The sequence below is a fragment of the Dendrobates tinctorius genome, unplaced genomic scaffold, assembly GCF_039654945.1.
Source record: "Dendrobates tinctorius isolate UK_male_01 unplaced genomic scaffold, ASM3965494v1 ptg000020l, whole genome shotgun sequence".
Classification (NCBI taxonomy): domain Eukaryota; kingdom Metazoa; phylum Chordata; class Amphibia; order Anura; family Dendrobatidae; genus Dendrobates; species Dendrobates tinctorius.
Genome location: NW_027361688.1, coordinates 31,497,262 through 31,522,552, shown reverse-complemented (window position 1 = coordinate 31,522,552; position 25,291 = coordinate 31,497,262). Strand labels below are relative to the sequence as shown.

At 43.5% G+C, this 25,291-nt stretch overlaps 1 protein-coding gene and 1 long non-coding RNA gene across 2 annotated transcripts in view; one reads left to right on the top strand and one right to left on the bottom strand.

Moving 5' to 3' along the window:
* The window catches only part of LOC141083607 (uncharacterized), a 255,010-nt gene extending 235,081 nt beyond the window's left edge, over positions 1-19,929 (top strand). Inside the window, exon 3 of the long non-coding RNA XR_012230768.1 lies at positions 19,792-19,929. This is a non-coding gene — a long non-coding RNA (uncharacterized lncRNA). The remainder of the gene's footprint in view (positions 1-19,791) is intronic.
* Positions 1-25,291, bottom strand: part of LOC141083605 (ganglioside GM2 activator-like) — a 115,083-nt gene that overhangs the window by 56,202 nt on the left and 33,590 nt on the right. The window lies entirely within an intron of this gene.

The following is a 25,291-nucleotide window of genomic DNA, read 5'->3' as shown; positions in this document are numbered from 1 at the left end:
CAATCACTTGCAAGCCATACTGGGCCTAACACCGTCTGAGCCTGCCTCCTGATGTATAGACATATATTTTGAATGTGTACGCTATCCATACATGTTATCCGGGGATACGGTACCCTTTCTCACCTTTGTGCAATCACGTGCAAGCCATACTGGGCCTCTTACCGTCTGAGCTTGCCTCCTGATGTATAGACATATCTTTTGAATGTGTACGCTATCCATACATGTTATCCGGGGATACGGTACCCTTTCTCACCTTTGTGCAATCACGTGCAATCCATACTGGGCCTAACACCGTCTGAGCCTGCCTCCTGATGTATAGACATATCTTTTGAATGTGTACGCTATCCATACATGTTATCCGGGGATACGGTACCCTTTCTCACCTTTGTGCAATCACTTGCAAGCCATACTGGGCCTAACACCGTCTGAGCCTGCCTCCTGATGTATAGACATATATTTTGAATGTGTACGCTATCCATACATGTTATCCGGGGATACGGTACCCTTTCTCACCTTTGTGCAATCACGTGCGATCCATACTGGGCCTAACACCGTCTGAGCCTGCCTCCTGATGTATAGACATATCTTTTGAATGTGTACGCTATCCATACATGTTATCCGGGGATACTGTACCCTTTCTCACCTTTGTGCAATCACGTGCAATCCATACTGGGCCTAACACCGTCTGAGCCTGCCTCCTGATGTATAGACATATCTTTTGAATGTGTACGCTATCCATACATGTTATCCGGGGATACGGTACCCTTTCTCACCTTTGTGCAATCACTTGCAAGCCATACTGGGCCTAACACCGTCTGAGCCTGCCTCCTGATGTATAGACATATATTTTGAATGTGTACGCTATCCATACATGTTATCCGGGGATACGGTACCCTTTCTCACCTTTGTGCAATCACGTGCAATCCATACTGGGCCTAACACCGTCTGAGCCTGCCTCCTGATGTATAGACATATATTTTGAATGTGTACGCTATCCATGCATGTTATCCGGGGATACGGTACCCTTTCTCACCTTTGTGCAATCACGTGCAATCCATACTGGGCCTAACACCGTCTGTGCCTGCCTCCTGATGTATAGACATATCTTTTGAATGTGTACGCTATCCATACATGTTATCCGGGGATACGGTACCCTTTCTCACCTTTGTGCAATCACGTGTAATCCATACTGGGCGTGAGAACGGCTGGCGAGCTGTTAAGCAAGCTACAGCACCTGTGGTTTGCACACGTAAGTTTTTCATTTTTTCAGGAATGACGGTTAGGCCTAATTCCAGAACTGCGGTTGACCTGCACTTACTGGGAAATCATCGTTCGCGAGTAATAATTGTAATCAGTGATCCCCATCACTAACGTTGTTCAGCGGGTTATCTGCACCTGTAAGCGACAAACGCTGGCCTTTTCAGTGTAGCGCACATGCAGCCACGGACATGTAAGGGCATGACACACCAGTTATTGGCCAATCTCATGTGCCAGAGCCTCACGTGTCCCTCTAGTAAGCCGGACTCGGACCGCGGGGCATGACGGTGTCTCGTTCGTTAACGGAATTAAGCTTGCAGTGTGTGCATCTGTTCTGTAGCTTGCATGGTTGAGGTTGCCCGTGTTGAGTCAAATTACGCCGTAGGCTCCACTCCTGGTGGTGCCCTTCTGGACATTCCTTTAAGTTTCAGCTTTGCAACCATACTGCCCACGTAAAACAAACACTTTGCCTTCATGAACGCTGTTTGGAGGGTCATGACTCGTGGGAATAACGCCGCCCAATCAGTTAACCTACTAGAGAGATCCTTCGTTGCTCCCAAGCATGACATCACACTCCCTAGGAGGAAGGTAATGCCACTGTGGCGACTGTACTCCTGGGGGCGACACAAGTGCACTGATGCCCAGCCACTGCTCGATGAATCTGCTGGTACATTGACCCAGACCACTACATTCCCCTCGCACGCTACCCGGCCTGAATCTGACCCTGATGAAGCTCAGGTTACCCTTCCCATATACAGTTCCATCTTACACGGTGACAAAGAGGAAGCTGCAGATGAAAGTGCAGGTTCGGCCCACCCGCCATCAGACACACCACCGTACTATCAGGGGCCCTGTGCCAGTGCCGTCGCCAACGAGTGGGCCCCCCCTGCTTGCTCAGGATAACAGCACTTGCAAGGTTGAAATACTGTGCAGTGAGATGGAAGATGGGGACGACGAGGAGTCCAGACTAGTACAGGGATTCCCTAGCGAGGAGACTTATTTGATTGTTTTCAATGTTGGGACAGCAATTTTTGGGGAGCACTATACTCTGGAGAATGATAGATGGGGCCCACCATACACTGGAACATTCCAAAGGTGGACATCAGACACTGGAGCAGCATTTACAGGGCCCATTATACACTAGAGCATTAGAAATGGGGCCCATTATGTTTGGAGCATTATTTGGGCCCATAAGACAGTGGAGCTTCATCCATGGGGACCAACATATACTGTAGCATTATGTGGAGCTCATCATATACTGTTTCAAACATTATATGGGACCAATGATTCTGTATGGAGAAATAGATGGGCCTCGTCATGAGATGTAAAAAGTGAGGTATTTTTCATTGTACTATACCGCTATTTCTCTGCTGTATCGGAGCATGATGAGTTGTGGTATTATGTGTTAAAGGGGCGCTCTTTCGCCCAGGGCACATGAAAACCTGGAGCCAGCCCTCCCCCCCCACAACTTTAGCCAAATAACCCCCATTTTTCAGTGCGTAACTTGTATTATGAAGTTAATTAAGGTTGACAAGCTTAAGTAAGAAGAATTGATGCTTTTGGCATTCAAATGAGCACTGTAGGTGTGTTTCCTGTCCTCCTCTCACTGCCGACTTTTATTCCCCATTGACTTACATTGGGTTTCGTGTTTCGGGACGACCCCGACTTTTCCCTATAATCGGCCGATCTTGCTCGACCCGACTTTTGGGTTTTACGAAACGAAACTCGACCATAAAAAACCAAAAGTCGCTCAACTCTAGTGATGAGCGAACATGCGCTATCCAAGCATGTTCGTGTGCTGCAACGTGAGACTTTTTCTTACTGTGCTGGCGGTGATCTCAGTTTAGAGGCCCGGCTGGGAATGCAGCCTCAGTGACCCATAGTAACCTCGATGATGTCACCGCTACTCAAGCAGCCCATTTTCCCAGTGGTTCTCTGCCTGGACGGTCACATCTGGTCACTGTCCAGGTTGAAAACTGTTTATCCCCAGACATGGAATACATTGTGGGACAGAACGAGAGATAGGTGAGGAATATTGTGGTTTCTTATTTTTGTTTTATTACAGGAGACCACGGCTTCAGTGGAATGGGTGATGACATGAGTGTGGGTTAATCTAGATTCATTAAAGGAGTCTTTGTCATTATTTCAAATAAAAGACTTTATTCTGGTTGTGTCTTTATTTACCATATAACTACAGGATTAGTAATGGAGAGGTGTCTTATAGACACATCTAATTACTAATCCTTGAGCTTGATGTCACCAGACAATACAAAGGTGACATCAACCCCACAAATATGAACCTCATTTTCCACCACCACAAGGTAAGTGGGAAGAGCCAGGCAAAGTGCCAGAATTAGCGCATCTAATAGCTGCGTCTTTTTTTTGGGCGGCTGTGGGCTGCTATTTTTAGTCTGGGAGGCTAATATCCATGGCCCCTTACAGCCTGAGAATACCAATCCCCAACTGTTAGCTTTAGCTTGGCTGGTTGTCAAAAATGAGGGGGACAACCACACCATTTTTTTAAATTATTTAAATAATTTAAAAAAACAAAGCGTGGGGACCCCTCTATTCCTGATCGCCAGCCTTGCTAACACCGACAACTGAGGGTTACCACATCTGTCAGTTTTGCCTGGCTGGTTATCAACAATACAGAGGAACCCGTGTCAATTTTTTTTTATTATTATTTATTTATAGCGCAATTGATGGGTCAATTGCTGCTACTTTTCTTGGTGTCTGACCCTTATTTTAGCTTTTTGCCCCCCCCCCCCGAAGGTGTTGTCTATGCGCTTGGTTTTGCCTCCCATTGAACTCAATGTGGTTCAGGTAATCGAATCATTCGGTGAACATTCACTGATCTGAACCGAACCTTGAAAGGTTCACTCATCTCTAGTAGGGATCTAGTTTCTGTACTTACATTTTTTTTACATGGTTTGGAAACTGAAATTGAGTTTGCCAACTCACAGTTAATACCAGGTGGATCAACATCTTCTTATCCTGTGGGTATTGCAGTATCACAAGGTTTGGTTTTTAGAGACTTTGTTTTTTGTGAGGTGGCTCCCCTTGGTACTCATCAGGATGCGGATGTGTGGTCTCTTGTTTCCACGGATTAGGTGACTATCAACAAGGAGCATTCTTTTGATAGGGGTGATAGGAAAGCAAAGGTAAAGACCTTTGGCAATTGGATTCAGGTCTTCTTATTGTTAGCCCATGAGATTTGTCATGCACACAGAAATTGCAAGGTTTCGCGGCATGGTTGAGGCACAACAAAGAGTTTCATCGCTGTCTGGCAATTTGTCCGAATGTGGGTTGGGCCACGAAGGCAACGGGTGTGTGGTTCCAGCTGATTTTAGTTCAGAGACCACCACAACGTTCCTTTCTCGGAGGTGCTGCCTCGCGCTGTTCAAACACTTGCAGCGGCGGTTCACATTTTTTGGTCATTTGGTTGTAACTCAGGTGAGAGCAGCTCAGAAAAAGACAGCTATAAGAGTTACAAACTCCCCCATTTGACCTTTAGAATTATTTCACTGGTGGATTCTCAGTTAACTCATTCTTCAGCCAGCAATAGACTGTGCCACACAGAGGCTATAGAAAGCAGTGGTGCAAAATGTTTAATAAAACCCAACAGAAAAATAAATAAAAATTGTCCCCAAAGGTGGACAACCCTTTTAAGGTGCATTAATGTAAGAAAAGATTGTGAAGGTGGATCTTTAATATATTAAAATCTCCATTTTATGTTTATTTGTGGAAAACAGGAGTTGGTGCCACTATATCTCCGATTGGGTTTGTCACACTGTGTGTAGGAGATGTGACAATGGCTACCCAACACCAGAAATAACCAGGAATCATTTTAATTCCCACACTCTTTAGTAGATCAGGCCCTGGAATAGGCTTTCACTGGAGTGTAAGCAGATGGAGATATTGCATACATTCCCCCTTGAAGAACACTAGTCTTGCTGTATTGTGTAATGTCAACTGTGATATGCGTTAGTAGCATTTGTTTTGTGTGCTGTTCGACAGTACAGAGAGTTAGAGTTAATATTTGGGACTAGCCCAGAGTGGGAAGGACTATTGTGAAGGGATACAGACAGTTTCTTGTCATAAAGACATTTAGAGCCCAGCGTGCAGTAAAAGCGGACCTATGATCTGACTAGTGAGCAGAGCCGCATAACGTGGGTGTCCCTGATGTGAGTGGAGACCGGTGCAGTGGATAGTGTGATCCTGAGTTGAGAGAAAGAGAGAAGTGACCAAAGGACAGAGTGACGCACTGGAGACGAGTCCTGGGACAGGACGGATAGGCCTAGCAGTATGGCCCCAGGATATAAGAGACGAGTACATGGCCCGCAGTCACCACTCCGCCTCACATTACAGGATCACAAGAACTTGGTTTCCTCATGATGTTTTTTTTACGAAGAGGTCAAATGTATTTTATTTTCCACAGACGTTTATATTTAACGTGCCCTGGAAACTTTGGTCCCAAAATATTAACAAAGCTTTAGAACAGCAGAAAATTCAGAATTACTGGCAGGCGCCCACATGCACAATCTTTATATAAGGTAAACACACTATTAAATGTGGAGACAGATCCAAGCTAAATAAAGCAGGACCTTGATAACAAGTGCCGACGAGGACAGTCTCCAGCACACCGACACTGTCACGATATATATTACTAGTTATAATACCATGTGGCACTAATGGCTGTAAGGAAGAGAGGCAATCCATGCGTGTTAAAGTTCTCTGGGTTATTAGGGGATTGATAAATGTTGGGTTTATGGTCATTCCTATACGAGAATTATAATAAAAGGGTATGTTCCCTTAACCCCTTCACTACCAAGGGTGGTTTGCACGTTAACTCCCGGGCCAATTTTTACAATTCTGACCACTGTCCCTTTATGAGGTAATAACTCTGAAACGCTTCTATGGATCCCGGTGATTCTGACTTTGTTTTCTCATGACATATTGTACTTCATGTTAGTGGTAAAATTTCATTCATATAACTTGCATTTATTTGTGAAAAAAACGGAAATTTGGCGAAAATTTTGAAAATTTCGCAATTTTCCAACTTTGAATTTTTATGCCCTTAAATCACAGCGATACGGCACACAAAAAACTTGATAAATAACATTTCCCACATGTTTATTTTACATCAGCACAATTTTGAAACCAAAACTTTTTTTTGTTAGGAAGTTATAAGGGTTAAAAGTTGACCAGCGATTTCTCATTTTTGCAGCACCATTTTAATTTTACGGACCACATCACATTTGAAGCCACTTTGAGGGGTCTATATGATAGAAAATACCCAAAAGTGACACCATTCTAAAAACTGTACCCCTCAAGGTGCTCAAAACCACATTCAAGAAGGTTATTAACCCTTTAGGTGCGTCACAGGAATTTTTTTGAATATTTAAAAAAAAATGAACATCTAACTTTTTTTCCCAAAAAAATAATTCAGGTTCAATTTTTTTTATTTTACCAAGGGTAACCGGAGAAATAAGACTGCAAAAGTTATTGTGCAGTTTGTCCTGAATACGCTGATACCTGATATGTGGGGGGGGAACCACTGTTTCGGCGCATGGCAGAGCTCAGAAGGGAAGGAGCGCCGTTTTACTTTTTCAATGCAAAATTGGCTGGAATTCAGATCGGACGCCATGTCACATTTGGAGAGTCCCTGATGTACCTAAACAGTGGAAACCCCCTACAAGTGACCCCATTTTGGAAACTAGACCCCCCAAGGAACTTATCTAGATGTGTGGTGAGAACTTTGAACCCACAAGAGCTTCACAGAAGTTTATAACGTACAGCGGTACAATTAGAAAATAATATTTTTTCCACAAAAATGATCTTTTCACCCCCAATTTTTATTTTCCCAAGGGTAACAGGACCCTAAAAGTTATTGTGCAATTTGTCCTGAGTACACTGATACCCCATATGTGGGTGTAAACGACTATTTGTGCGCATGGCAGAGCTCGGAAGGGAAGCAGCGCCATTTGACTTTTTTGGCTGGAATTGAGATCGGACACCATGTCGCGATTGGAAAACTCTGATGTACCAAAACATTGGAAACCTCCCACAAATGACACCATTTTGGAAACTAGACCCCCCCAGGGAACTTATCTAGATGTGTGGTGAGAACTTTGAACCCCCCAGTGCTTCACAGAAGTTTATAACGACCGGGTGTGAAAATAAAAAAAATCGTATTTTTTCCACAAACATGATCTTTTAGTCACCAATTTTTTTATTTTCCCAAGGGTAACAGGAGAAATTGAACCCCAAAAGTTGTTGTCCAATTTGTCCTGAGTATGCTGATACCCCATATGTGGGAGAAAACTAATGTATGGGCACACGTCGGGGCTCGGAAGGGAAGTAGTGACATTTTGGAATGCAGACTTTGATGGAATGGTCTGCGGGTGTCATGTTGCCTTTGGAGAGCCCCTAATGTACCTAAACAGTGGAAGCCCCCCACAAATGACCCCATTTTGGAAACTAGACCCCCTAAGGAACTTATCTAGATGTGTGGTGAGCACCTTGAACCCCCAAGTGCTTCACAGAAGTTTATAATGCGCGGGCGTGAAAATAAAATTTTTTTTCCACAAAAATGATATTTTTGCCCCCAATTTTTTATTTTCCTAAGGGTAACAGGAGAAATTGGACCCCAAAAGTTGTTTTGCAATTTGTCCTGAGTAGGCTGATACCCTACATGTGGGGGTAAAACACTGTTTGGGCGCATGGCAGAGCTTGGAAGGGAAGGAGCACCATTTGACTTTTTCAACTCAGAATTGGCTGGAATTGAGATCAGACGCCATGTTGCATTTGGAGAGCACCTGATGTGCGCAAACAGTGGAAACCCCCAATTCTAACTCCAACCCTAACCCCAACACACCCCTAACCCTAATCTCAGCCCTAACCCTAATGGGAAAATGGAAATAAATAAATTTTCTTTTAATTTTATTATTTTTCCCTAACTAAGGCTGGTTTCACATTTGCGTTTTTTTGCGCTGGAAAAAAACGCATACGTGCGCATGCGTTTTTTCCCCTATATTTAACATGGGTGCGCATACCTGCGCGCTGGTAAGCGCATGTATGCGATTTTCATGCGCTGCGTTTTTTTGGGGTGTGCGTTTGTATTTTCCAGACGCAGCATGTTGCATTTTTTGGCCACGTATGCGCACGTTTTGCGCTAAAATTGGCCATTATAGCCTATGGATGCGCATACGTGCGCACTGGCAAGCTCATGTATGCGTTTTTTTGCACATGCGTTTTTTTTTTTACCATTAGTTTAGACAATGGAATTTAGGGGTTTGGGTAAAGTTAGGGTTAGTTAAGGGGGTTTAGGGTTAGGGTTAGGGTCAGGGTTAGGGTTAAGTATGGTTTGGTTAAGGGTTAGGGTCAGGGTTAGGGTTAAGTATGGTTTGGTTAAGGGTTAGGGTCAGGGTTAGGGTTAAGTATGGTTTGGTTAAGGGTTAGGGTTAGGGTCAGGGTTAGGGTTAGGGTTAGGGTTAGGGTCAGGGTTAGGGTTAAGTATGGTTTGGTTAAGGGTTAGGGTCAGGGTTAGGGTTAAGGGTTAGGGTCAGGGTTAGGGTTAGTAAAGTCATGGTTTGGGTTAGTGTGAGGGGCCACCTAATGTTGGAAAAAACCGCAAACGCGGTAAAAACGCACTAAAAACGCATACAAACGCATAAAAACGCTGCGTTTTTTTCATGCATGCTCATAAAAATGCTTGAAAAAAACGCAGCAGTTGTATGCTTTTGTATGCGTTTTTTCAATGCGTTTTTTTGCGGGAAAAACGCGCTGCAAAAAAAAGCAAGTGTGAAACTAGCCTTAGGGGGTGATAACGGGGGGTTTGATTTACTATTTATGGCGGTTTTTATGTTTGGCGGCTGTCGCACGCTAAAAGACGCTTTTTATTGTAAAAATAGTTTTTGCATCACCACATTTTGAGAGCTATAATTTTTTCATATTTTGACCCACCGAGTCATGTGAGGTCTTATTTTTTGCGGGACGAGTTGACGTTTTTATTGGTACCATTTTCGGGCACTTGACATCTTTTGATCGCTTTTTATTCCGATTTTTGGGACGCAGAATGAACAAAAACCAGCGTTTCATGAATTTCTTTTGGATGGTGCGTTTACACCGTTCTGCGTGCAGTAAAATTGATAAAGCGGTTTTATTCTTCGGGTCGGTATGGTTACAGCGATACCTCATTTAGGTCTTTTTTTATGTTTTGGTGGTTTTATGCAATGAAAACTATTTTATATAAAAAATAACTATTTTTGCATCGCTTTATTCTGCGAGCTATAACTTTTTTATTTTTTCGCTGATGATGCTGTATGGCAGCTCGTTTTTTGCGGGACAAGATGACGTTTTCAGCGGTACCATAGATATTTATATGCGTCTTTTTGATCGCGCGTTATTACACTTTTTGTTCGGTGGTATGATAATAAATCAATATTTTTTGCTTCGGTTTTTATTTTTATTTTTTAAGGGGTTCGCTAAAGGGGTTAACTAATGGGACAGTTTTATAGGGTGGGTCGTTACGGACGCGGCGATACCAAATATGTGTACTTTTATTGCTTTGGGTTTTTTTTATTTCCAAAAAATGAATTTATTTGGGATTTTTTTTTTTTTAATTTATTTAGCGATTTTTTTAAAATTATTTTTACACTTTTTTTTTTTTTTTTTTTTTAACTTTATTACATTGTCCCAGGGGGGACATCACTGTCCTGTGACAGATCACTGTGACAGATCAGCGATCTGTCACAGGCATAGAAGCAGACTTCCTCATGCCTGCGCTTTGCAGGCAGTGAGGAAGTCCGCTCCCTGCAGGCCCCCGAAGGTCCCCGTCGCCATATTGGATCCGGGGACCTGCAGGGAGAGAGCCCCCGGCAGCAGCGCTGCACATTGCGCTGCGGTGGGGGGCTCAGGGAAGCACGGAGGGAGCCCCCTCCCTGCCGAAGCTTCCCTCTAACCCCCGGTACACCGCGATCATGTTTGCAAGGGGTTAACGTGTCGGGGACGGTCCGTGACCGCCCTTGACACATTGTGCCGAGTGTCAGCTGTGATAATCAGCTGACACCCGGCTGCGATCAGCGGCGCTCACCACGTGGGCACCGCTGATCGCGCTAGACGTAATATTCCGTCCATGGGACTTAGGGCCCAGGTCACATGGACGGAATATTACGTCCAATGTAGGAAAGGGGTTAAAGTTCTCTGAGTTATTCGGGGATTGATAAATGTTGGCTTTATGGTCATTCCTATACGAGAATTATAATAAAAGGGTATGTTCACTTAAAGGAGTTTTCTTAGATTTTCTAAAATATAGAAGTCTAGTAGTGATGAACAAGTGTGCTTGGATAAGGTCTTATCCCAGCATGCTCGTGGGGTAATACAGTGTCTTCGGCGTACTCGAATAGTATGTTCGAGTCCCCGCGGCTGCATGTCTTGCCGGCAGGGCCGGACTGGCCATCTGGCAATTCTGGCAAATGCCAGAAGGGCCTGTCTGGTCATGGACTGCCTTGTCTGCTGCGTTGTTTAGCAGAATCTATGTTCAAAAGACACCCATACTGTTAAGAGTTGTGAAGGAGCACAAAGTGGCTGACTCCGTCATTTACCCTAGCATGTCACAGGTATTATTAAAAATATTGGATCCCATCTGGTTCATGGGGACGGGGACAACATGGGCCTGTGTGATTTCAAATACCAGGGCTGAATTTCAGCCCCAGTCCATACCTGCTCGCGGGTGTCCGACAGTCACAACACATGCAGGTATTGCCTAACAAACAAGAAATCCTGCATGTGTTGCGGCTGTTAAACAACCGGGAGACATGCAGCCATGGGGACTCGAACATACTATTCAAGCACACCGAAGACACTGTATTACCACATGAGCATGCTCAGATAACGCCTTATCTGATCAAGTTCGCTCATCACTAAAGTCTTATAGATCAAGCAATGCATCCTGGGAAAATGGTATGCAAATGAACTATCCTAAATGAATAAGAGAGCAGTCTCTGGTGCCACCTATTGGTCACAGCTACCGTATAAGTCAATGTGGACCCTCTAAAGAAGACCTGCCACGTGCTCAAAAAATGGAGTTCAATACCTTATAAGTCCCTGCGCTCTCCTGATTCTCCCACTGTTCTCCTTTTTGTGCTGCGTCGCTCCCTTGCAGAGATATTTACATTTCCTGTCTTTGGAGGGCAGTATGTGAAATCTCTGCTGGCAGTACAACTAGGAGTCTTCTCTGGGGGGGTGCACCTTCACCCCTCTCTCCCAGACACTGCCAAGCTGTGATTCGCCACATCTGGGCGAGAGAGATGCAAGTGCATGCCTCCAGAGAAGACTGAACAAACACCCAGTTGGACTGAAAGTAGAGATTTTATGAATTTTGTGCAAAATCAAAAATTTTCTTTCGGCCCAATTTATCATTACATTTTAGCCATTTTTTTGAGTAAATAATTCTCAATTACTGACTTTTTTTTTTGAATAAGAGAGCAGTCTTTGGTGCCACCTATTGGTCACAGCTACCGTATAAGTCAATGTGGACCCTCTAAAGAAGACCTGCCACGTGCTCAAAAAATGGAGTTCAATACCTTATAAGTCCCTGCGCTCTCCTGATTCCCCCACTGTTCTTTTTGTGCTGCGTCGCTCCCTTGCAGAGATATTTACATTTCCTGTCTTTGGAGGGCAGTATGTGAAATCTCTGCCGGCAGTACAACTAGGAGTCTTCTCTGGGGGGGTGCACCTTCACCCCTCTCTCCCAGACACTGCCAAGCTGTGATTTGCCACATCTGGGTGAGAGAGATGCAAGTGCATGCCTCCAGAGAAGACTGAACAAACACCCAGTTGGACTGAAAGTAGAGATTTTATGAATTTTGTGCAAAATCAAAAATTTTCTTTCGGCCCAATTTATCATTACATTTTAGCCATTTTTTTGAGTAAATAATTCTCAATTACTGACTTTTTGATTAGCATCAAAATCAAACAAGTGCACATTTTTTAAAGTTTTAATTTGGTGATTACTTCATTTTCATTTTTTTAATTGCAATTGTATCCAGAAATGTGCTAAAGTCCACCGCAGAGTGATTTCTTTTTACATGTCAAAAATTTGTGCAAATTTTGAAAAACATGTAATTAAATGCTCTAAAAAGGTGTGAAAATCCGTTAAAGCCCCAAAAAAGGACAATTTTTTACTTTGTGCAAAATTATTGACCCACCTGCCCCATTTTGAAGAATTTGGCACAAAAAGCGACAACAAATGCTAAAGACAAAAAAAAAAAGAGTGACTTATTATGTAACAAAAACCCACAGAGGATCAATCCTGCAGGGTTTTTATCTCTATTTTTTTTTGTCTTAGGACTTTTTAGCACTAAAATTTGCAGGAATTTTAAAAATTTTGTGCAAAAATTTCAGACATACTGTACATAATATTACTCAAGGGCATACATTTGCGCATACGATGTGAACTTCTTAAAAAGTTGTAATTGACGTATCAACCAAAAAAATCTGGAAGCCCCAAATCTAGTTCATTGTAACGCACAGTAAAAAAAACAAACAAACAAAAAAACCAGGCAAACACATAAAACGGAACTTGGAACTAGGCGCAAATAAAAAATAAAGAATAAAGCACAAAAGAATAATAAGCAAAAAAAAAAAGTAGACCAAAAAAGGTGCAAATGCAATCGGATCCATTAAGACTTAGTAGAACCTTCATCCGTGATTTTGATATTCTACATCTGACCACTAGGTGGCACACTAACAAAAAGTAACTGCCACATAAAGTATGAATGACATGTATATCTCCAGGGAACATATATATAGCGGTATAATGTAAGACATATGGTTTCTGTTTGTTATGGAAACCTTGTATCCATGTATCTAGCAGTCAGTTGTACATTACACATACACAGAAAAGTTGCTATAGCTTATCTTGCTTTATATAGTTAGAGAATCTGAATCATTGATCGTATATATGACCCTTTCATCACACCCAAAAATGGATACAAACCATCACAGACCACTAAAAACATAGTCTCCTAAAATAAATCTGGACCCCCAAAAAATAAATAAATGCAGAACTCCATTTCAATAGATTAAAACCCTAACTATACAGATCTCATATCAGCCAGGTGTCCCGATACTCCAGAGGACACATCATAGACTAGCGAAACGCGACATAAGAGGGAAGCTGTGTCTTGGAGTCTTCTTTTAATATTAGAGTATACATCCATCATGAGCTTCGGTAAATTAATGCTCGATGGTGGATTAGATGACAACAAAGCTTAATAGAGGAAAGGGCATGAACTGTAGGGTAGGGGAGCAGAGGGGTCAAATGTGTAAAGGGAGGTAGGGAGACAGTTAAAGGGGAACTATACTTCAAGTAACTTTTCAAAATTAGTATCATGTGTGCGTATATGGGAATAACACTATTTCAGGCCTCTAACTGGTCAATGTGTTTTCAACAAACCTTACATAAACCAAGGGAACAAGCAATTATAAGAAACTTTGTAATATATCTGGTCAGAGACGTCTGCCTCTTTTTTCACTTGTGAGCCACGTCCTCCCTTCTTACCACCTCCTGAAATCACCATCCTCTGAAGGAAAAAAAAAAAAAAAAAGACAGCTCTTATCCATATCGGTGGCGTTAGATTATATCTCCTTTTATACTCTATGAAAGGTGGAGGGCGATGGAGGAGAGAGCGAGTGAGAAAACAGGAGGAGGCAAGCAAGGCTGAAGTTAGTGAGTGATTTAGTTTAGCTCAGAGCTGAATTCACAGCCACATTACTTAGTACTGCCGTATAATCTCCTCCACGTTGCTGCTGAACTGGCAAGCAGGAATCCCAATGTTTCTGCATAAGGTATGCTCAATAGAAGTTATATGACGGCCATAAATGGTGTTATCTCTCATGTATACACAGAATACAGCTCATTCTGAAAAGTTACCTGAAATGCAAGGTACACTTTGATTGACTTATTGTTATACATGCAGGTGGCGCACATGGTTCCTGGGCCCACTGTGTCACAGACTAGACCTACTCAGGAGGGGCGTGACTAAGCAGCTACCTTGGTGTTCACTGGAGCCTCTAGTGGTGAGATTAGGCATGTGCGGCAGGTAGCTGCCAGGTGCCACTCCAGGGCGATGTCCGGCAGCTGGATCCAAGGGTCTAAGCTGTTTTACTCAGATTTCTAGGCAGGGCAGGACAGCCACTTGGGACAGGTTCAGTCTGTGCATTTATTGGATAGCAGACCGGACAGCCACAGGGACAGGTTCAGATTATTCCAACAGGACGGCCAGAGGGACAGGTTCAGACTGTGCCGACATGACAACCACAGGGACAGACACACTGGTCTCAGGAAACAGTTCAGGTATCGCCAATACGTTTCAGGGTTCGGACACCGCTGAAGCGGACACAGGAACAAGGACTACCTACAATGGACTAATGGGACACAAGATACAGGACTGGCCACACCGGGACCAGGTGTTAACGTTCAGGCACTGGCCACACCGGGACCAGGTGTTAACGTTCAGGCACTGGCCACACCGGGACCAGGTGTTAACGTTCAGGCAGGCACTGGCCACACCAGGACCAGGTGTTAATGTTCAGGCACTGGCCACACCAGGACCAGGTGTTAATGTTCAGGCACTGGCCACACCAGGACCAGGTGTTAATGTTCAGGCACTGGCCGCACCAGGACCAGGTGTTAATGTTCAGGCCTGGCAACACCGGGACCAGGTGTTAACGTTCAGGACCTGGCCACACCAAGACCAGGGGACCTCACAACTCACTAGTAGTACACCTCACTAACTAATGATTCACTACGTTGCTCGGCGACTCCCTAGCAGAGAGAAAGTCTTTTATACAAGATGCCTCACAGCTTTTGGCTGGGATCCATCTTGCAGGTGTACTACATTATACAATAGGCCTTTCAGCAACAAGCTGAGGGCATTTAGTATATGTGAGCAGGAGCAAACATACTAGGTGCGCTGGAAACTGATGCTCACAAACCAGAAAACAGGAGGGACACGCCAGGAGACCATGCCATGGGCTTGTGCTAGTGAGTAAGCTGATGCTCCTGTATGGAGCGGGAAGGTGACACCATGCAGGGGCGCAGGCAGTAGCGCTACACTTATATCCTGCATTTTTCACAAGTTCTCCCCTCCCGGGCTTTATCTCTCATTTTCTCTCCAATTCAGTTGGTTGATACTAGCTGCTATGTCTCCCATACACTAAACACACAGAAACAGTGATTACAACGGTTCTCCTTTTGGCATCACACAGAGAAAAGCAGCAAAAGCATGGATGAAATTATACAGTACAAATGAGCTGTGTGGCTGTGAATCCAGCACTGGGATAAGCTAGCTAGAATCTGCACCATCTGTTTCTCTGCTCATCAACCCTCCTCCCTTTTACATGGATTTTAGCTGTAATCTGACACCTTACTCTGCTGGCAGTTCATCTTGTTGATTTGTGAAGTAGTGGAGAAAGAAGCAGAAATAAAAATATATTAAAACATTATACAGTATTTCCTCATACTATTCATTTATGCAAAGGTTGTTGCATAAGTATAATTCCAATATGAGTTTAGGTGCAACTGAACTTTGAGGTGGGCTTTGTGATATAAAAAAAATCATGCTTCGTGTCTTACCTTTTGTAAGGCTACTTTTAGGGTATGTGCACAAGTAAGCGTTTTTTTTCGCATTTTTTAAGCCGCAAAAAAAACGCATTGCGGTAAAAAACGCAGCATGATCATTCATTTTGCGGAAAAATCTGCATTTCTAGCTATTTTCTATGAGACTGGGGACACTCCGTAAAAAAAAGCATAAACAAATGCGCATTTTCTGGGTAGGAGTCCGGTTTTCAGTCAGGTATTTTCTGCATACGTGTGCACATAGCCTTACACTTGCCGCTTTTTTGCGGCCTGTTATTGCGGCCTGTTTTTGCGGGCCGTATCGCTGCATTTTTTTGTGGTCTGCCGCAATAAAGGACTGCAAAAAAGCTTGCGGATCGCCGTTTTTCATTTTTCCAATACTATGGAAGTAGTATTGGAAAAAAACGGTGTTCCGCAAAACCAAAACTTCTGTTTGTTTTTGCGGCCCCAATGATTTTCAATGGGGGCTGTGTCCATACGCTGTGAAAAAGATCGAGCAAGTTCGATCTTTTATCACGGCCGCAAATACGGCCGTATGGCACACGGCGCACCGTGGATTTTTTGAGTGCCGATTTTGCGGTCCCATAGAAATCTATTGGGGCCGCAAAATCGGCCCACAAAAACACGGTAAAAGCAGCCTATGCAGGGGAGTAGAACACTTTCCTGCATGCTGTGGGTTTGGTGTACGGGATTGGTTTGGTTACACTTACTGGTCATGGTTCATGGTTAAAAGAATGAACACGGGCATTTCTATGTAAAAAAACAACAACTTGCTCTTCCCATGTTCAGGTTTTTGAGTATTTCTTTTACCACTTCAAGTAGTTAAAGAAGTGACCTGACCAATCTTCAGGCGGCTTCCGCTGAGAAGACGCTTTGAACTTTACAATAGGTATTAACGTGAAGACTCAAAAGAGGCCTGGAAGACGCCCGAGCATCTTCTTAAGTGTTTTTCCAAGGTTTTGACTTCAGAAACCACTAGATGCTTCATGACTGTTTAATAAAAATAAATAACTGACAAACAGCAGTACAAAAGCGATCCAGAAAAAACACTCCAATGTTCACTACACAATTCAAAAATGCAAAAAAAAGAAGCTTTGAGACAAAAAAAATAACATTTACGTGTACTGGAAAACTCAGCAGGTTCATTCTCATGTAAAAGACATTGTGGGCACTTACCCTGCCTAACCTATAAGATGTTATCTGTTTTGTTTTTCAGGGGTTTAGGAAGGTCCCACAATTGGGTGTGAAAAAAGTTAGATCAAGTGCCACTCAGTGTAGTGGGTCCCAGAGAAATCCTGGCCTTCATCCTTTAACTCATAAACATTGATCCAGATTTACTATAGGGCCCCCTGGGTTGTATCCACAGAGTACAGTTAGGTCCATATATATTTGGACAGAGACATTTTTCTAATTTTGGTTCTAGACATTACCACAATGAATTTTAAACAAAACAATTCAGATGGAGTTGAAGTTCAGACTTTCAGCTTTCATTTGAGGGTATCCACATTAAAATTGGATGAAGGGTTTAGGAGTTTCAGCTCCTTAACATGTGCCACCCTGTTTTTAAAGGGACCAAAAGTAATTGGACAGATTAAATAATTGTAAATAAAATGTTCATTTCTAGTACTTGGTTGAAAACCCTTTGTTGGCAATGACTGCCTGAAGTCTTGAACTCATGGACATCACCAGACGCTGTGTTTCCTCCTTTTTGATGCTCTGCCAGGCCTTCACTGCGGTGGTTTTCAGTTGCTGTTTGTTTGTGGGCCTGTCTGAAGTTTAGTCTTCAACAAGAGAAATGCCTGCTCAATTGGGGTGAGATCAGGTGACTGACTTGGCCATTCAAGAATATTCCACTTCTTTGCTTTAATAAACTCCTGGGTTGCTTTTGCTTTATGTATTAGGTCATTGGTCATCGTTTCATACTACAGATGGACAATCAGTTTGGCTGCATTTGGCTGGATCTGAGCACACAGTATGGCTCTGAATACCTCAGAATTCATTCGGCTGCTTCTGTCCTGTGTCACATCATCAATAAACACTAGTGACGCAGTGCCACTGGCAGCCATGCATGCCCAAGCCATCACACTGCCTCCGCCGTGTTTTACAGATGATGTGGTATGCTTTGGATCATGAGCTGTACCACGCCTTCGCCATACTTTTCTGTTTCCATCATTCTGGTAGAGGTTGATCTTGGTTTCATCTGTCCAAAGAATGTTCTTCCAGAACTGTGCTGGCTTTTTTAGATGTGTTTTAGCAAAGTCCAGTCTAGCCTTTTTATTCTTGATGCTTATGAGTGGCTTGCACCGTGCAGTGAACCCTCTGTATTTACTTTCATGCAGTCTTCTCTTTATGGTAGATTTGGATATTGATACGCCTACCTCCTGGAGAGTGTTGTTCACTTGGTTGGCTGTTGTGAAGGGGTTTCTCTTTACCATGGAGACTATTCTGCGATCATCCACCACTGTTGTCTTCCGTGGGCGCCCAGGTCTTTTTGCATTGATGAGTTCACCAGTGCTTTCTTTCTCAGGATGTACCAAACTGTAGATTTTGCCACTCCTAATGTTGTAGCAATTTCTCAGATGGGTTTTTTCTGTTTTTGCAGCTTAAGGATGGCTTGTTTCACCTGCATGGAGAGCTCCTTTGACCGCGTGTTTCCATCACAGCAAAACCTTCCAAATGCAAGCACCACACCTCAAATCAACTCCAGGCCTTTTATCTGCTTAATTGAGAATGACATAACGAAGGGATTGCCCACACCTGTTCATGAAATAGCCTTGGAGTCAATTGTCCAATTACTTTTGGTCCCTTTAAAACAGGGTGGCACATGTTAAGGAGCTGAAACTCCTAAACGCTTCATCCAATTTTAACGTGGATACCCTCAAATGAAAGCTGAAAGGCTGAACTTCAACTGCATCTGAATTGTTTTGTTAAAAATTCATTGTGGTAATGTCTAGAACCAAAATTAGGAAAATGTTGTCTCTGTCCAAATATATGTGGACCTAACTGTAGCTACTGGTCAGCAACAGAGCCATTCTGAGGCAAGGATAGTGACACTAGCCCAGTAAGTAACTGTGTGGACACAGAATTTGAAGGCAGAACAAATTCAACTCAATAATCAATGTCTGAAAGGTCAGCGCCATTCCAGACTGTGACATCAGCGCTGCGATCTCAGCATATTTCTTGACACAGTCAGCATTTATCTGATGAAAGCCTAAGTAGGACTGGAACGTTAGAATCTTATGGACTGTTCTGGATAACAATAAAACCATCACGCTTTCATCTACTTTCTTTCTGAGTAATGAGTTTAATTCATGTTAGTTATTATGGATTGAAACCCAACTCGGGCACCTAATCTATCATATTCCGGAGTGACGGATATTTTTCATTTGCCAGGGTCAGAAGTGTTATCAGTCAGATTAAGGTCATGATCACGGGGATGACAGGGGCAGACATGATCAGTGAAAAAGCTAGGTCAAGATCATGATAAACCCAACAAAAAAAAAAAAAGAACACAATATCTGGCAATTCCCAACAGTAAGGGAGTTTAAGTAGGGTGTGGTGCAGACCCATTGGTCACAACAGGGAGCGTATTGCACATACCCTGTTAAGCCACACAGGTTTTCCTGGCTGAACAGCGTCTGCGCTGCCCAGAGATACTCCTCTCTGGCGACATGAGTAGATGTTGTGGGAGCAGGTTTAGGTAGAGATGTGACGCAAGAGAGAGCCTAATAATGGTTGCCATCTTAATCCTCCGATTAGACTCAGTATTACATTTTCACCTCCTGCACTTGTTAGTACATCCTTCCTCACAAACTGATTCTCCAAAAAATGTAATCTTGCTTTTTGTAGTATAAGTGTGAATGAGCCCATATGTGCTCCACTATCTCTAGAAATTCCGAGACATTCTAAGAAGATGAAGAATGATGCTGCTCAGCGGAATATCTCCTACAGTACTAAGCTTAGAAGAGTGCGTGACTCCGGAGTATCTCTATATACAATGGCACTTTGAAGTCCCTCTCCCATACACCAGCGAGGTATGACATCTGCTTACTCTTATCAGTTGCCTCTTATGGACCAGCGGCTGGATATAAATAACTTTTTTTTCCACAGAAATCTCTCCACAGCTCTGATATTCCAATGTCCTTGGAAAGTGGGGGGCTCAGAGACGTCTGTGTGCTGATCCTGAGCGTCACACGGTCAGCAAACTAGGAGATGAAAATGGATGCAAAACTGCGCTGCGGAGAATCGATGCGGTACGGCAGCGGTTTTATTTGTCATTCTACATGTACAGTTCACACTGGAAACATGAGAAATTTTCACAGTGATCAGCTGTGAATATAATGAGCAGGAACTGCCGTCACCTCATCACTGGCATTTTCCCACGGTCCTGAGGTCACAGCAGTTCAGCCCAGTTGTGAGAACAGCTTCAGTGAATAGCGGTGATGTTACTGATGCTGCGCTCCCTCACATCTTGACCCTCGCTGAACTCTGGAGCGTGGGAAAAATTAACTGGCATTTTCCCACGCTCAAGAGGTCATGTGACAGTTCAGGCTGTGAGGGAGTGCAGCATCACTGATGTCACCACTAGTCACTGAGGCTGCGCTGGCAGAATCTCATTCATTCACCAGTAGTTTGCAGCCAGAGCAGTCACATCTTAGCACCGTCCTGGTTGCAAATTGTATATTCCCCAGATATGGATTACGGCGTGGGACACACCGATGGACAGGTATGGTATATTGTTGTTTTTTTTTTATAGGAGATTGAGGGCATTGCATGGATTAGGTGTGTTTGTAAGTATGGTTTAATAATAAAGGAGTCTGTGTCTTTATTTCAAATAATGGATTTTTTAATGGGTGTCTGTGTTTTCTTTACTATTTGACTATATGGGGTTAGTAATAACGGCGTCTTATTGACACCTCTCCATTATTAACCTCGGAGCTTGAAAGGTGACATCAAGCCCTCAAGTATTACCCCATATGCCATGGTCCCTTCTTTGGCTATTAACATCAACCTTCAGCTCTCTGCATAGCCATTGCTGGCTATTAATTATAGGGGGACCCCATGCAATTTTTTTCCGTGAAATAATCAGTTATTAATTAAATACATGTCCAGTATTTTGCACACACACTATACTAATTGTATTTGTCACTGACATCTACCTATTCTATATGGATTTACTGTATGTAATCCATCTCTCCTATCCCGTCGGCTCCTGCAGTGATTTTACAGAAGCCAGCAAATTAATTACATTCTGTTCTTCTATATTTTTATGTTTATGGCCCTTTTACAAAATCTCAGACGGCTGTAGGTATGACTTCTATTACTCTGTGTCATTTTACTTCTCTACACTTCCATCATTTTTTTTCTCTGTTCAAAATACATGAATTAAAGATAATTGGTCAGTATGATGAACCTAAATCGCCTATATGGGCATGCAGGTCATAGGTTGCTAAATAAAAGGATACCTTGATGTAACACCAGTGCCAGCATCTCTGCATGGTGACTCTGTCTCATCCCACCCCCACCGGCAGGGACGCTTACTTACTCACCGCTCCGACTCCCCCCCCACAGCTCCTGTGTCTTATGACCTGCACATGCTGCTCAGGTCTCCTGGCAGTGCGCTAAGAGCGCACACACTCCCTGTCTCTTAAAGGGTTAGCTCGTGCACTTTTGATTTGTCTCCAGCCAATAACTGGAAACAGGAAGTACTTAAGGCACCTTCCCCTGTAGGGAGTTGCCTGAGTAACAATTGTCTTAGACAGTCTGCAAGCTGCTAGTCTGTTGTGAGGTCCTGTACCTGTCCAGTTTACCTGTACCAGTACCAGCCTTGTGTAAATCAGTACTTGAACCTGAAACTGCACCCGAGCCTTAAACCACACTTGTGGCACCTGAACCTGAAACTGCTCCGGCAGTACCTGAGCCAGGACCTGTGCTTGAGACCCGCATTATATATATTGTTGGTCCCCTTTAAACAAGCCCAAAAATCTGTTACATCAGAATCCAGTCCTGCCTTGGACTCCGAGTCTGTGTCTACTGTCTATGGGGTCAACTGCCGCAGTATCCAGATCTGTCCTGGACTGGCACCTGGAGTCAGTCACCCTATGGCTCAAATCTATCCCCACCATCAGGGACTTTAGTGAAAACCAATGGTTACTTACACCACTACAGGCTCTCCCCAGTCCGTGGCGCAGTGGATCTATGATCCACCAGTGTGACACATGATATATGCGATCTGATATATTATTCTAGAGAAATCCACATATTTCTTAATAGTAAATGAGCTGTTAAGATCTAGGGGCTGGACACAGATCTCCCTGAGAATCTGTCTCCAGAGCTTATTGTAAATGAAGATGAAAGGGACATTACCAGTGTGAGACATGTAGATCAGGAGAGCAGACAGTCAGTCATTACATGTCTCACACTGGTAATGCACGAAAACATAACCTAATGCGTCTTGTCTCTGTGAGACCAAAAATGACCATGACAACTTTTCAGAGTCTTAATGTAAAAAAAGATATCTCTATTAATAGAAATGTAGCAGAAATCTTGAAAATGAGGAAACAGCACAGTACATTGTTGTGGAATGTTACAGCTCCTAATGGGTAAGCTTTATTAATGTAAAACCAATAAATTGCTTTTAAAGACTAATCGTCCTTTAAAAAAAAAATGTATTACATAATAAACTCTGTAATATATCTTATCAGCGAAATCTGCTTATTTCACCTCCTGAATTCAACATTTATTTTCAAAATTCTCATTACATGGGTAAAATCTGTCTTCAATGATCGCATATTTTGCCATTACTGAGATAGATGACAGGTGGTGCTCATAAGGTTCTATGGAACCAGCAATAGAATGTCTGTCTGCCTCTTGCTCCTCCCTTCTCCATAGAATCTCATCAGCACCAACTGTCATCTTCTATCTCAGTAATAGGAAAGTCCTATCGTCACTGAATACAGATTTTACCCATGCATTGAGAGTGAATGATCAATCCAGGAGGAAAAAAATCTGATTTCTGGGATAAAATTACAAAGTCTCTTATTTTTGTGTGTGCTATTGATTTATGAAATAAAAATTAAAACGACGGTTACGCTTTAAGACTACAATGAAAAACACAAGTAAAAATCTGGTACTTTCCCTTGAAGCCCCCTACTTTTCTTTTGGAATTAGTAGTATTGTGCTATAACGAGCGACCGAGGCAGCGTGCCTATAGAAAGAGTATTGTTTTTCCGAAATACGCATTTGAACTTTGAGATGACCAATCACGGATCCATATCTGGTCTTTTGCCAAATGGAAATAGAAAAAAAAAGTGTAACCTTTGGCCGAGCAGCCGGGATTAGAGATGTGAGTGTTATAACAGATACAGTTGTGATAGAAATCAGTAACCACAACACTCAGTCCTGCCCCATTTACTCACATGGGAGGGCGCTTGTCCCAGCTAAGCACTAATACTGTAATGATCCTAATAGAAGAGCTGACCGCACTGAAGACGACTCCGTCTCGGAGAACTAAATTCTGCAACTTGGCAAATATTTTGTGCTCTCTAGTAGTGATGAGCGATAAGGTGTTATCGGCTCATGCTCGGGTGCTAACCGAGTGTCTTCAGCGTGCTCGAAAAATATGTTCGAGTCCCCGCTGCTGCATTGCCTGTTTGTTGGGCAATCCCTGCATGTGTTGTGGCCAGGGCCGCCATCAGGGCATTACTGCCCTGACTGGCTTATGGGCCCCGATCAGCAGAGCGGGCCCGCATAGGGCCCTGTCACCTCTACCCATTGGGCCCCACTGCCCCGTAGCCAGCAGCAGGATTCTGCCGATCGAGTAACTGAACCTGCGTCCAGGACGCAGGTTCAGTTACTCTATTGCCGTGCGGGCCCGCACGGCAATAGTTAAAGCTACAAGCCAATCGGAGGCTGGCAGCTGACATCAGCACGCAGGTCACCGGCGTCTGATGTCATTGTCAGTCGCCGGCTTTCAGGTGAAGATCGCTCGCCGCTGGAGCGTGGCAAGGTAAGAGGAAAGGTGTTTTTTTTTTTTAAATTAGTTTTGAAAGCGGCAAGCTGGGCCCGGCAGTATTGGAGACACTGGGGGCAGAATCAAGACAGGCAGGATTAGAGACACTGGGGCAGGATTAGAGACAGATGGGGCAGGATTAGAGACAGATGGGGCAGGATTAGAGACAGATGGGGCAGGGTGGATACGATGGAGACAGATGGGGAGATCATAGGGGGCAGAATGTATATTCACGAGGGCCGGATGGGAAAACATATGGCTGAAGATAGTAATGAGACACACGGGGGTCAGGAAGGACCTGCATCTGCTTAGGCACAAGCTCTGCTAATGTAAAGGGGTGAATTATGTGCACTTGCTCTGTACTGCAGGCTCTGACTACAAGCAGATTATACTGATAGAAATACACTGCAATGTACAATGTATGTATTGGAGAATAAAAGATTTCTTTCATCCTGTTAAAATACTAAAAAATGGTAATGAAGAACACTTGATAATGAAAAAATGTACGTTTTAATTTAAAAAAATAAATATCACAAAGCAGCACATAACACGCACATATTTGGTGTCTCTGCAATCGAATCGACACGTACAACACAGCAATCAGATTATTTACGGCGATTGATAAAGGAATAAATTTAAAAAAAAAGGTGTGATTGTTATATTTTCTCTACTAAACCCGTAAAAAAAATAAAACTGTAATGCTGAGGAAATGTTCATACGTAGCGTAAATGCTGCATTCTTTCTGCTTCTCCGATTATTGCGTGTTTGCTGTGTTTCTTTTAAGCGTTTTCCCGCTTGTTTGATGCGATTTTGGTGCAGATATGAAGCAGTTTTTAACGCTTTTTTAAATAGTACAGAAAAGGTTTGAGTCTGAGCTTAAAAATGTAACAGCGTTGTTTTTCATGTGTTTGGCTAGTTTCACACTAGAGTTCTTGGGCGCAGCGCAGGGTCGCCGCTAAGCCCCACCCCCTCCGGTCAGTTCCTCCTCTGATCGCATGAGGCTGCATGCGATCAGCGTATCCTATATTTAGCGTTGGATACGCTGATCGTGCGCTGGTCTGATTTTGCTGGCACTACGCCCTTTTGGCGCTGCTCCCAGCGCACAAAAACGCGCTGTGTTGCATTTTTGTGCTCTGGGCGCAGCGCCAAAAGGGCGCAGCGCCAGCAAAATTAGACCAGCGCACGATTAGCGTATCCAACGCTAAATATAGGATACGCTGATCGCATGCAGCCTCATGCGATCAGAGGAGGAACTGACTGAGGGGGCGTGGCTGGGGGCGGGGCTTAGCGGCGGCTCTGCGCTGCGCCCAAGTACACTAGTGTGAAAGAAATTAGCCTTTGTTTGTTTTTTTTTCAGAAGACGACTATAGAGGGAAAAT